Consider the following 13043-nt stretch of genomic DNA (forward strand, 5'->3'; position numbering starts at 1 on the left):
GGAAACACATGGAGTGTGTGCCCAACAGGCTATTCCTGGAACCTAAGCCTTCCTTGAGACCCCCTTTGCATGACTGCAGACCTTGTAGCAGATTCAAAGAGACCTAGTACATCTTGAGAGGCATCCCCTGGGTTAGGCCTCCTCATCTGCTCTAAGTGTCCAACATTGCCTTGGAGGTTCGGGGCCCCTTGAGGCCACATTGGGTGTCTTTACTATATTAGATCTTTCTAGATCCTGCAATTTTGCTCTGGGCATGTGTCAGAATAAAATAGATCCGCTGCACTTTGTTCTGCCCAGTCTTGTCAGAGTGGAACCATTAGGCAAAATTATACTGTGTTAGAGCACAATATAATAAAGGAATATTATCATTGGGAATCCATGGTATGACAGTAATTGATTTTTATCTCCTACAAATTAAATATGTGTGTGTTTATTTGCAATTCTCTTGTGCCGTGCTACCGTTATCAGCAGACCATTTGAAGGTTGGATTCATAGGCTAGTTGTATGCAGTGTGAACAAGATTTTCTTTGAGTATTTTGGCAGCAATTAATAACATTGTGACTATGACTTCTCAGCTTTGCTATGAGTTGCCTGCAATCAGGAGCCAGCTGGTTATCTTCTCAGTTTCACCAGCTGTAATGTGGGATTGCAGATTATGAATACCTTGCAACAGGATTAAAAGGCAACCCTCAAAAAGAAATAAGGAGTGGGTTTACCATTTGGTCAGTTAAAATTTATACAGTGGTACCTCGGGTTACATACGCTTCAGGTTACATACGCTTCAGGTTACAGACTCCGCTAACCCAGAAATATTACCTTGGGTTAAAAAGTTTGCTTCAGGATGAGAACAGAAATTGTGCGGCGGCAGCAGGAGGCCCCATTAGCTAAAGTGGTACCTCAGGTTAGGAACAGTTTCAGGTTAAGAATGGACCTCTGGAACGAATTAAGTATTTAACCTGAGGTACCACTGTACAGTATAGTTGGAAGGAGGAGCCTCCACTGCAAAAGATCTTCAGGGGAGTGCTATTTTCACCCTTCCCCTCCCCTTTAGTGGGATGTAAGAGTCCTTATGCATACAGAAAGGTAAGAATTCACCCTTCCTTGTCATTTCATGTACTAGAAATAATAATTAAACTATTTAAAAACAGCTACAAAGCTGTTCTGGCAGCAAGAGAGAGAAGTGTGTTGCTTGTTATAGGGTGAGTGTCTGGAATAGTAAAAAGAAAACATACTCCCTGGTATATTGTTTCTAAGGACTGTTTTCACCTTTCTTAGGGTACAGTGGCTTGAACCACTACAAAAAAAAGTTTAAATGGTATGACCAGTGGCCATGGTGGCGCAGAAAAATGAGAGGGACTCAATGCATTTACGTTTACAGTCAGAATGTTAATGTGAACTAACCATCACCATCTCTCAGCTTCACCTATCTCTCAAGTTTCTTGTAAAGATAACAGCATGTATATTGGTCCTGATTTCCTCAGAGGAAGGGTCAGATACAAATATGATAAACGAGAATATAATAAGCTTATTTTGGAAGAGGGGTGATAGGAAGGCTGTGAGCTGTATATACTCTACTCTAAATGTGCATTGAAGAAGCAGACCACAGCTGGCCTCAGTGGAAATGTTATCATAATAGGAAATCAATTCTGAATTACGCCATATGACGTTAGCTGCGCTTTCATCTTTCACTATGATTAGCAAGCACAGCTTTGCTAATGTTTAAACTTTTGAACAAGGCCAGCAATATGAAAATGTCCATAACAGAGGGGAGGGGACAGAGAGTTGCTTGTAGAATTCCATGACAGTAGAAAGCTCCCCCCCCCACTGCCCCCAATTCATACGCTTCATTGATTTGTTACAATAAGTTAAACTGAACAACTAATCAATACTATTGATTCATTATACAGGTTCAATTGTACTTTCCTTTCATTATGAAACACTGCTGGCAATAATGAACATTCCAGTAAACGGAAGAACTCCCCCCCCCCCCAGTTATTTGGCTTTGTTTTTCTCTAGGGAGCCCTTTTCTGAGCCGGGCTGCTCTCTTGCAAGAATAACCACAGCTTTTTCTAATGCTGTATTAATGCTAACTATCTCCAGGGCTATCCAAGCATAGGAAGAGTAAGGCGCCAGCCTTGCTGAGGGAGGATGCACATACTGCCTGAGGAGGGAGGTTTTACATTATGTTGTTTTGTGGCAGCAGTCTTGGAGTGGGGTGTGGGGAGGACACTCTCCTGGTGGACTCTCAAAGTGGCTTAAATAGATGGGGGAGAGAAATTTGGTGATAGGTTTCAAGGGGAACCTATGAAGCAAATGCAACTACTTTTCCTCAGCGAGGAGCCTGAAACCTTCATAGAGTCAGAGCTAAGAAATACTGATGATGATGATTTAATTGCATCATTTGTGTAAAAGGTGTTTTATGTGTGTAACAGGCAGCTGGTTGTCCACTGTGAGAACAGGATGCTGGACTAGATGGGCCATTGGCCTGATCTTATGTTCTTCTTAACCAACACAAGGTAAAAATAATATATCAAAGGAGCTTTGCTTTAATTTTCATATTGCAGGGGGGGGTGAGACGCAGCAGAGGAAGCTGAGGGAAAGGAAGGGAGAAGCAAGTTGTAACACAACAACGGAGAGAGTGATGAGGGGAGGAAAGGAAGAATGGGGGCAAACTGTTACATGCGTACTCTTAGTGTCCTTTTTGTCTGGAATGAAGAACGAGGGTTAAGTTTGGAGAAAGCGAGAGAGATGCTGCACCACAGAGATACCTTGACAAACAGCAATTCAAACCACCACAAGAGTGCTCTCTGGGGGTGATGTCATCTGGCTAGTTCAGTCGCATCATTATCACCTCAAGAAAACCACAGCATCTGGAAAGAATGTGAATTGCTGTTTTATTTTCACATCTAATATAAGAATACCTTTATTGTCATTGTACAACCTGTGTACAATGAAATTGAACAAGCCTCCCCCCCCCAAACACTCAATCTCATCAAACAACACACCACCTCACAAGTCAATTTCACTATGTTATTTTTCGTTCAACAGCCTAACAGCCCACGGATAGAAGCTATTTTTTAGCCTGTTGGTACTGCTGATTATACTTCTATATCTCCTGCCCGAGGGTAGAAGATTAAAGAGGTGATGGCTGGGGTGTGAGTCATCCCTGAGAATTTTTCTCGCTCTCCTAAGACAACGATCCCTTGCAATGTCATCTAGCAGACTCAAGGGACAGCCCATGATATCATGTGCTGTATTCACCACCCTCTATAGAGACTTTCTGTATGTGGCTGTCAGGCAAGCATACCACACTGTGATACAATATGAAAGGACACTTTCTATTGTGGACCAGTAAAAGGAGTTCATCAGTTGTTTAACATTATTCGTTCTCAAGACCCTGAGGAAATGAAGTCTCTGTTGGGCTTTTCTGACCACCTGAGTTATGTTGATTTTCCAAGTGAGGTCCTCACTAAGGTAAACTCCCAGGAATCTAGGCATCCAAGTGCTTGAGACAGACTCTGTTGTACACTTAAAAGGTGCCAACATTTACTGTATTGGCCTGAATATAAGCCTCACTTTCTCCCCAAATTCCTACTATGAAAAGTTAAAGTGTGGCTTATATTCGCGACCTCACGGTATGCAAAGCCTCACTTAGTGCCCCACACTTAGTCCCCAGTCCTCTCCCCCAAGGCCAGGTAGGGAGAGAATGAGGAAGGGGAAAGGCCGCTGGCAACGCAGCGCAGCTCCCCCTCCCCGCCAAGTATGCAGCCAGGAGCAGTGATGAATAGAGCGGCTTATATTTGGGTATTTTCCCCCCCCTCCAATTTTAAAGATGCGGCTTATATACAGGTGCGGCTTATATTCGGTCCAATACGGTAAAAACAGCAACAACTTTACAGATGGGGGCAGGGGAGGAGTGTCAGTATCCATTTCCAGGGCCGGAACCACCATTAGGTAGACTGGGCAGCCATCTTGGGCAGGTGGTGTGTGTCTTGTTTTATACATGGAATGCAGGAGATATCTTTGCCTCAGGCAGCAAAGTGTCTTGTCCTGGCCCTGTCTGCTCCGGACTTACATCTATTTATTAGACTGTCTGTAGAGAGTCCCCATGAGTATACACATGTAGGTCGTTCTCTGTGTGACAGCTCCCCATTGCACAGAGAGAACCCTTTTGCCTTTACAGCTGTGCAAATGGGGGGCTTTCTACATGTGGGTCAGGGAGGTAGAGCCTTCTACCGTGATGATGCTTTCCTCCACATGTAGGCATTTGCCCCCACTGAGCATCTGTAAAGTTAGTTTCTCTAGATAAAAAATAATTCTTTTCTCTCATTACAATCCAGCCTGCAAAAGTAATATAGAATAAAATTTCCCTTAAAAGCTCCAAGATTGCTGACTGGGACTTAACTGTTATGCTTCACTGTCTAAGGGACAAACTAGACATTATATGCAAATGTGTGCATTGAAGCCCAGACAGTTTTTACTTGGGAAGCTGCAGTTTTAGTGAAGCAGCAGCAGGGGATGACTCTCTCTCTCTCTCTCTCTCTCTCTCTCTGTGTGTGTGTGTGTGTGTGTGTGTGTGTGTGTGTGAACCCTTTCTCTGCCAGACTCTCCCAGCTGCTTCCCCTCTTCGCTTTCAAAATTTCACTGTTAGAGCTTTGTTGTACACATTTCCAGCAACCAATTTGCACCTCGTTGAACTTTCCACATTTTGAAATAGTATTTTCTCCTTCAAGCCAGACTGATTAGTAGTCTTGAGTTTTCATTGATCTTGCAACTACCACTTTATTTTATAGTTTGTGACTTCTCCTGCCTCCCTTCCTTGAGACAACATACCTGAATTGTTCTGTTAAGCTGTTGTTGTTGGGGTTGTTTGTTTTTTGTTTAAAAAAACCACTTCGAGCATGAAGGTTCAGTCTTCTCTTGCAATACACTACACAATGGACAATTTCGATCAGGGCTGTAGTACTTCTGTTTTGACTTGTGTTGTTTTGTTGTAGTTGTTTTGATCAACAAGCAGTATATAAATTTTATGAAATAAATTCAAGTTAACTCCAGCCAGATGGCCAGTAGTCAGGGATAATGTGAGATGGATTTCATCCACATCTTGAGAGCTATAGGCTGATATTCATGAAATTGTAAGAGGCGTTGTAGGTTGTGTGGACTCTTGAGGAAGTTCTTTCCAGAATTAGAAACAGCACTTCTGTAATATAGATTTCCTCCACTTCCCCAAATAATATCAATTAAAGGGTTAACTCTGTAATGTCAGCATGCCAGGAGGAAATTAAACACATAACCTCCTGATATATATGAAACTGGATTTTTCATTTTCACACATAAGTTGTAAAGTTGTACAAGTTAATAAGAAATTTTTAAAGTTAGTAAAGGAATAAAATAGGAAAAGTGCTAGGCAGCCAAAGATTCTAATTAAATTCTGCAGGTCAAGCGAGCCTGGTTTTAGATGATTTACTATGCAAGTGTCCTCTTCTTGCAGTAAAGACTGTGGGAACACTCTGCTTGAATTTCCCAAATCTTTCAAAGTGTTTGACAGCACACTCTTCCCAGGCTGTAATTCTGGACATGATTACCAGGAAGCAACCTCATAAGCGTTGTGTGTTTTGCTTGAGACAACACTGCAAGTTATTTATAATATATATAGTTTGCATGTAGATACGGTACTTTAAACATGTTTGCACTGACGCATCTTTGGGTGTGTTCACATGGGTGGTTGTGTGTTCACATGGGTGGTTCTGAAATAGTGGGGATGTAGAAAGTCAGAAGTGAGAAGAAGAGTTTGGATTTGATATCCCACTTTATCACTACCCGAAGGAATCTCAAAGCAGCTAACATTCTCTTTTCCCTTCCTCCCCCACAACAAACACTCTGTGAGGTGAGTGAGGCTGAGAGACTTCAAAGAAGTGTGACTAGCCCAAGGTCACCCAGCAGCTGCATGTGGTGGAGCGGAGACGCGAACCCAGTTCACCAGATTACGAGACTACCTCTCTTAACCACTACACCACACTGTATATAAAAGAGTTATTAGTTGGTGGCAGCTGGTGAATGGGTGCTGTGGCATAGTGATTTATCCTGAAAAGGTCTGCTTTGCAGTAGGGCTATGATTCTAGAAAGCTCATTTTATTATGGGCCTTCAGGTCTAGTATAGGAGAGTGTGGGAAGTGATAGGTTTATGTTGATAGCAAAAGACTTGGACCTCATAAAGGCCAAGTACTCTTCAGTTCAGACTTGCAGAAACAGAGAAAAGAAAGCAGGTGGCAGGCATAGCTGCCTGTGGTGAGTGGCTTATTGTTGACAATAGATCTTTCAAGAATAATTTAACCACAGTGCTGACTCTTTATCGAACTCCAGCCTTGGTCCATCTTAGCCATTTGACAGGTGGACTTAAATACAATCAGGTTAAAACATTTGAAAAATGGAGAGACAAGATTATGTCCAAGATAAATAACACTATGAAATTAATTAATTGGTTAAAATAATGTATACACTGTCTTTCATTTGAAATAAAAGTAAAGCGCTTGGTTTGGTTCAGTGCAGCACAGAAGTAGAAAGACCAGAGAGGAGCAAAGCAGCTTTTAAGACATTTTGGGAGCCTGCATGTTCACGTGGTCTCAATATGCCATAGTTTGGCTTCTTTTGTCATGCAAACAGGTGACACACAGGACAATAATTGATTTCTTTTTATGGAACCAAAAGGAGGCTACACTCAACTGGTTTCAGATGCATACCTTTAACATCAATAGACCTAAAAAGGACGGCTAAATCAGGACAAGGCATTGCATTAGGCGTGTACTTCTACAAGTGGCTTATGAAATTTTCTGGCCTGTAAAATTTTCAAAAGGTTGAACACCTGCATTAATAGTTTTCTTATGCACAGCATTTATAGACTACTCTCAAACTGTTGTTTTAGCCTAATCGTTTCATGCACTACTCGGTGTGTTTTAGGTTGCATTTTCAAATTGGCATTATTATTATTATTGAAATTTCTATACAGCACCATCATCTGGGCAGTTTACAACATAATAACACTAAAACACATACCATAATAACACACACAAACAGTTTAAAAGGCCATAGATTGTTTAATTAGCCAAGGGCCTGTGAGAAGAGGAATGTTTTTGCTTGGTGCTTAAATAAGTGTAACAAAGGTACCAGGTTAGTCGCCCCAGGAAGAGCATTCCGTAAGTGGAGAGTGACCACAGAAAAGGCCCATTCTTGTGTTGTTGGCCTCCGCCCTTGCAGAGCAGGAACACAAAGAAGGGGCTCAGATGATGTTCACAGGGTTGGGTTGGTTCATATGGGGACAGGCAGTCCTGGGGGTATTGCAGTTCTGACCTGTTTAAGGCTGTATGGGCACTGATTTTACACTCCCATCTTGGTCTGATGGAAAGGAGAAGTAGGGTTGTATGTCATATGAATATTGATGGCACCTCACTCCAGACATTTCAGTGGCACAGCTTAGTGGTTTCATATAGAAGTCGCAAAGCATGCAGAACAGAATAGAACTCTATGGGACTGCAAAGCATCCCAGAAAGCTAGAAACTGAGCTGGAGGTCCCCTAGAAAAGACCGTCTGGGCATGAGTGGAACCTCTGAAATCGTTACCCCCAGTCTGCAACTCAGACAGTTTCTACAGAAAGATATAATGGTTTGTGATCTCAAAAACCACGGAGAGATCACAATAATCTGAGGACTATTAATTGTCATACTCCCTCTGTTGCATCCCACAATGTGACCAAGGCAGTTTCCATACAAAACCCCAATTGAAATGGCTTTAGAAAATCAGTTTCATCTGAGAGAGCCTAGTGTTGGCAGCAACCGCCCACTCTAGAACCTTTCCCAGGAAAGGAATATTAACCACCAGCCAATAGTTGTTCATGTCTTCCAGAACCAGTGTAAAGTAAGATTGTTTGTTTGTTTGTTTGTTTGTTTATAATATTCATATACTGCCTCTCATTAAAATAATAACTATGTGATACATGGTATGATTCAGTAGAACAACAGTTTTTTAAAAATCAGTATCACAATAACTAGGAATTGTTCAACTGGTATCAGAGGACAGGGACAGCTTGAGCAAATAGATATTTTTTTTTGAAAGTTGGCAGAAACTCACAATAGTTGGTATTTTAAGACGGCTAATTATAAAAGTAGCTTTTGTTACAGTAGCATTTTAAAGGTAAATTTAACATGGAAGGAATTCAATATTATTGTGTTCTTCTGATGGTTTCAGCAGCACAAGCCAGATGGAAAGGTCCCCTTCCTCCCTCCCTGCACTGTTCTGTGGGTTCCCCCAACCCCCCAGAGCTAATTTCAGAGGGTGTAGGGTGGGGGGAAAGCCCCACTGCACAAGTGGAAACCCTTGCACCAGGGCTTCTACTGATGACACTCATTAGGGGAATCCTGCCCTTCCTCAGTCTGGTGCCATTTAAATGTTTTGAACTACAACTCCCATCATCATCTCTGAGCATTGGTTATGCTGGTTTAGTCTGCCAGGAGTTGTAGTCTGGTGAGCACCAAGTTTACCATCTGCAACAGCAGTGTGATTTGTGGGGAATGGGAGCTTTTTTGGCAGTAATTGGTTAAAGCTGTCAAAACAGAAGATCAGTGGAGTATTCATATGTGCATAGGGTCCTTAAGCTAGGAGAAACTAACCTCCTAGCTTGATAGCTAGCCATCTTCTGCAGCTGGTAACATTTCTGCTATCTTGGTGCCTCCTCAGTGGTAGTATACAAAATCCCATCAACAGAAGCGTTTGATTAAAATCCACTTCATTGTGCTAAAGAAGATTGTCTCTTTACTCTTTAAAGAACAACAAAGAGACAGAGAGATTGATGGGACCACTGAGAAAATTCATTACTATGCTATGGCTTAGAAGGGAAATAAAAGTTTTTCAGTTGAGTTATAGCTGAAAAATAAATACTAGAAATCACATTAAGAAGACAGACAATGTGTTTATATAACGATATAAACTCCAACAAATCAGCAGTGTTCTCAACAAGATAAAAAGACCAACCATGTATGTGTGGCTTCATACCTTATACAGCACAGGTGATCTCTGCATGTATGTGTGCAGCAAGTAACTATAGCATGGATAACATGCTTGCTTGTTGTAAACAGCAGTGGACTTGTGTCTGATCCCTCAGTAGAGTCCATTAACAGAAGCACCAGGACCAAAGCAAGACTATATGGGTTTATTTTATTTATATATAAAATGTATGTTTCACCCTTCACCATATGTTCTCAGTGGGTTGCATTCAAATAATATAAATAAATACCATAAAATCATACAGTAAAACTATCTCACGTAATCTGCTTCCCATAACAGTATCGGATAACTCAGTATCTCAAATGCCATCTTTGCCAAAAGCCTAGAGAAAGAGATGGATTTTTAGTGTGCACCAAATCTGAACCATATTGACCCCAGCCACACTTGAGGGAAAGACCATTCCATGTACCACCACTGAGAAGGACCTGTCCCAAGCTAAAGCATCTTGAGAACTTAAGAAGGGTCTACTGGATCAGAACAGTGGCCCATAAGTCCAGTATCCTGGTCTCACAGCAATGAGTCAGATGCCAGAAAGAATCTGCTAAGCAGACCTGGGCTGACATCTTCACCAGCCTATCAACTATGACCCTAAGATTTTATTCCTGGTTAGTCACTGCCAATTCAGACCCCACAAACATATATATGAAATTTAGGTTCCTAGCCCCAATATACATCTCTTTACCCTTGTTTACATTGAACTACATTTGCCATTTTACTGCCCATTCACCCACTTTGTAGAGATCCTTTTGGAGCTCCTTGCAATCCGTTTTTGTTTTAACCACCCTGAACAATTTGGCATCATCGGTAAGCTTTGTCATCTTGCTGCTTACCCCAAACAAGTTTAAGGTTCCTATTACCAGTCCTTGGGGGACTCCACTTGCTACATCCTTGCAGTTATGACCTCTCCTCATATTCTGTAACTTCAGAATGGCTTCAGTTGGTGCTTGAAGCACAAAAAGGGCCTTTCCTGCAAGTCTTAAAATCCAGCAAGGCAATGTAGAGAAAGGTGCTCCTTCAAATAAATTGCTGTTCAAACTGCCCACAAACTGGTCAAAGTGTACCATGGCTAAGGTTTTTGTGACTCAAGAATCTCATGTCATTTTTTGACATAGTGGCATCATCAAACAGCTGATTTCTTTCTTCCTGTGGTCTCACCTATAGCATCAAGCATAGGAGAGATCCTCTGCTAGCTAACATACCTTGTTTCATGTACTGGAACTTTATTTTTTGTAAATTGTTTTGAGATTTCTTGTGGAAAGTGACTGAGGCTGCACTCTGAACCTCACTTCCCTGAGAGTAAGCTCTACTTAATTCAGTAGGGTTCTGAGTAAATATGTTTAGGATTGCACTGTAAATAAAGACATTCTGTGACCTTGGCCAAGTTCCTTAAGTTTTCTGTGACATTTTAGCATCTACTCTAGCTCATTAATTTGCAAATTATTATGTTTACTTAGTTCTGAGTGGAGTCTCAATCTCTGAAAAGTTCTGGCAACATCCCTAGCATAAGAAATTTTAAATTCAGGTGGGAGTCTGAAGGCATGCAAATTAATTGTAGGGGGTCTAAAGTTGTTCTCTGTACGGCGGCTGACTTTTGGAAGGGATGTTGCATATGCATGCAACCATCTGAAAGATAAACAGCCAGATAGTTTAGGGACAATTAGACAAAGTGGTGGCAGAAGTCACATCTCGAATTAGTTCCAGCACCACAAAGATAATCTCCTGGGCTTTTCTATTCCATTTAAACTTAATTCATTTAGATATTCTCTCTCTCTCTCTCTCTCTCTCTCTCTGTCTGTCTGTCTGTCTCCGCCTCCCCACTTGTTTGGGGATTCCCTTTGATACTGTGGGTTATTCACTAGGAAGCAGACAGGTGTAGAAGTGATGTCTACTTAGATAGCACCCTCTGTTTATCAACCTTTGCTTTGAAATTTGTTTATTAATTATGTAGAAGATTTTTATCCTGCCTTTCAATCAAGTTAAAAGGTGGCTAACAATAGACTGTAATAATTCACATAAACGCAAACTCCAAACCCTTGGTTCTCTAGCTGATGAATGGGGCCAAAGTATGCTCTGCAGTTCCAGGGCAATTGGCAGTCAGAGCCAAAAGTGAAATTGAATTGGGGTGGGGGCAGCTGGAAGCGGAGGCTCCTTCTGGTGAAAACCACTGATCTCATGATACATCCTTCACCACACCACATAGCCATGAATTGCAATCAATGAAACACAGAGAGCAAATTGGAAGTGGATTTATGTTATGCCAGGCTCTTGGAAGGCATCTATGAATTCAAATGGAAATGAATAAGTAGGCTTTTGCTGTTAAAGCATGATGATAAATTTTAATAGAGGCACAACCTTTCCTGTTGTAAAGGAGGAGGAGGCAGTAGGCTTTTATAGCTGCTCACAAATAAAACCTTTTTTGTTGTGGCCTGGCACATCTTGTGATCTCAGCTCAGAAAAGGGCAGAAACAAGAGGAGGTAACCTTGCACTGCTTCTAGTCTAAATTCCTAGGAAATATGAACTGGCCATATAATACGGATATTAGTCCTTGTGTGCTTCCAGAAGTGTTCTTTGGTGGAATCAGTGCTTTTCATGCATGCAAGTTTTTTTGGGCAGTGTCCATACAATGTTGTCAAAATGCCAGCCCATATTTCTCTCCCCGCCCTTTAATCTGGATTTATCCCTTTTTGCGGGAAATCCAGTAAGTAAAACAACAATAACACAGCTGTTGCCTATGGTCCACTTACAATATCCTAATCACCCATTTAACCACATTAAAGCCCCCATGTCGAAACACCCATAGACAACATTTTCCTGTCATTCTTGTCAAAATGTGTAGTCCTTTTCATATACACTCCAGGGGAGGCCCCCCCCCAAAAAAAATTGTGATTCCACCATCACTGTCAGAAACACTTCCTGTATGTTTCAGAGTGAGTTCCACAACTGTGAAGTCTGCAACAGTCCTCAAAGACTGGTATCTTCAGGTATCATCAGTGAATACACATGATGTACAAGTGACAGATCACAGCAAGCACTAGAGAATGAGGCGGATTCCAAGGGATGCAATCCCCAATCCACTCCTTATGTTAGAGCTGAAATACAGCACTATGAATTGTGTGGGGATGGCTACAATAAAAGCATTGGAGCACTATGTGCACTAAGTGAGCCCACTGCCCACAGGGAATTCAGTTTTTTATAGAGTTGTCATCAAGCATTCATGCCTGTTAATGTCCACCTTGTTCCTAATGGTGTGATGTGTCTAAGGTACATTCCCAGATTGTTTATCTGTATCAAAAGGAAGCTGAGCCCCACCAATTATGGGCATCCCTATCTTTCTCTAATCCACAGGTCACAAGGCCTGTGGATCTTCAAGTGTCTCAGTCCCAGTAGCTGTCAGTCACTGTAAGCAGACCTATCATATTTTCAAGCTCATTGCTATGTCCATAGGGACTAGAAACTTCAGCGTTGAAACTATAACAAAAACATTATGGCTACACCAAGCTGGAAACTATGCACAGTAATATAGGGGCTATATACACTGCATGCTGCTCAGCATATTTGAGCTCAAACATACAAAAGAAGCCTTGCATTGATACCAATAATTGTAACCTGGTTTCATATGGCTATTTTCAAGAGTCATTATAAATAAGCTCTCCCCCTGCCTCCACTGTAAACCAAACAGAAAATAAAGATTTCATATGTAACAGTGTTAAAAGCCGGTGTGTGTGTAGAGGAAGTATGGTAAGAGAAAGTTACAGAAATGTTTTAAAGATTTAACTGCAAGAGGTTATAAAGTTGTTCAGCCCTTCATCTAAGCATATATTATTCACAGTCTGCAAATAATTTAATTTTTTTAAAAAATATCGCAGATGAAAAGATATGTAAGTTGTACTCTTCTACGTAGGTAGGAAGGAATATAAAACTTAATTATTTTAAAATTCTTCGTCAGCATAGAATTTCTGAACATTTAAAATGCACTCAATTTTGT

At 41.3% G+C, this 13043-nt stretch overlaps 1 protein-coding gene across 12 annotated transcripts in view; it reads left to right on the forward strand.

The window, feature by feature from the left end:
- The window catches only part of KALRN (kalirin RhoGEF kinase), a 513896-nt gene that overhangs the window by 189642 nt on the left and 311211 nt on the right, over positions 1–13043 (forward strand). The window contains exon 1 of one of the 12 annotated variants that reach the window (XM_083487459.1): positions 3312–3474. The exons of the other annotated variants lie outside the window; for them this stretch is intronic. The gene's annotated coding sequence lies outside the window, so the exon portion shown is untranslated. Of the gene's footprint in view, positions 1–3311; positions 3475–13043 lie in introns of those variants that run through there. 12 annotated transcript variants of the gene reach the window in all.

Source organism: Podarcis liolepis, assembly GCF_965112155.1.
Source record: "Podarcis liolepis genome assembly, chromosome: 1".
Taxonomy (NCBI): domain Eukaryota; kingdom Metazoa; phylum Chordata; class Lepidosauria; order Squamata; family Lacertidae; genus Podarcis; species Podarcis liolepis.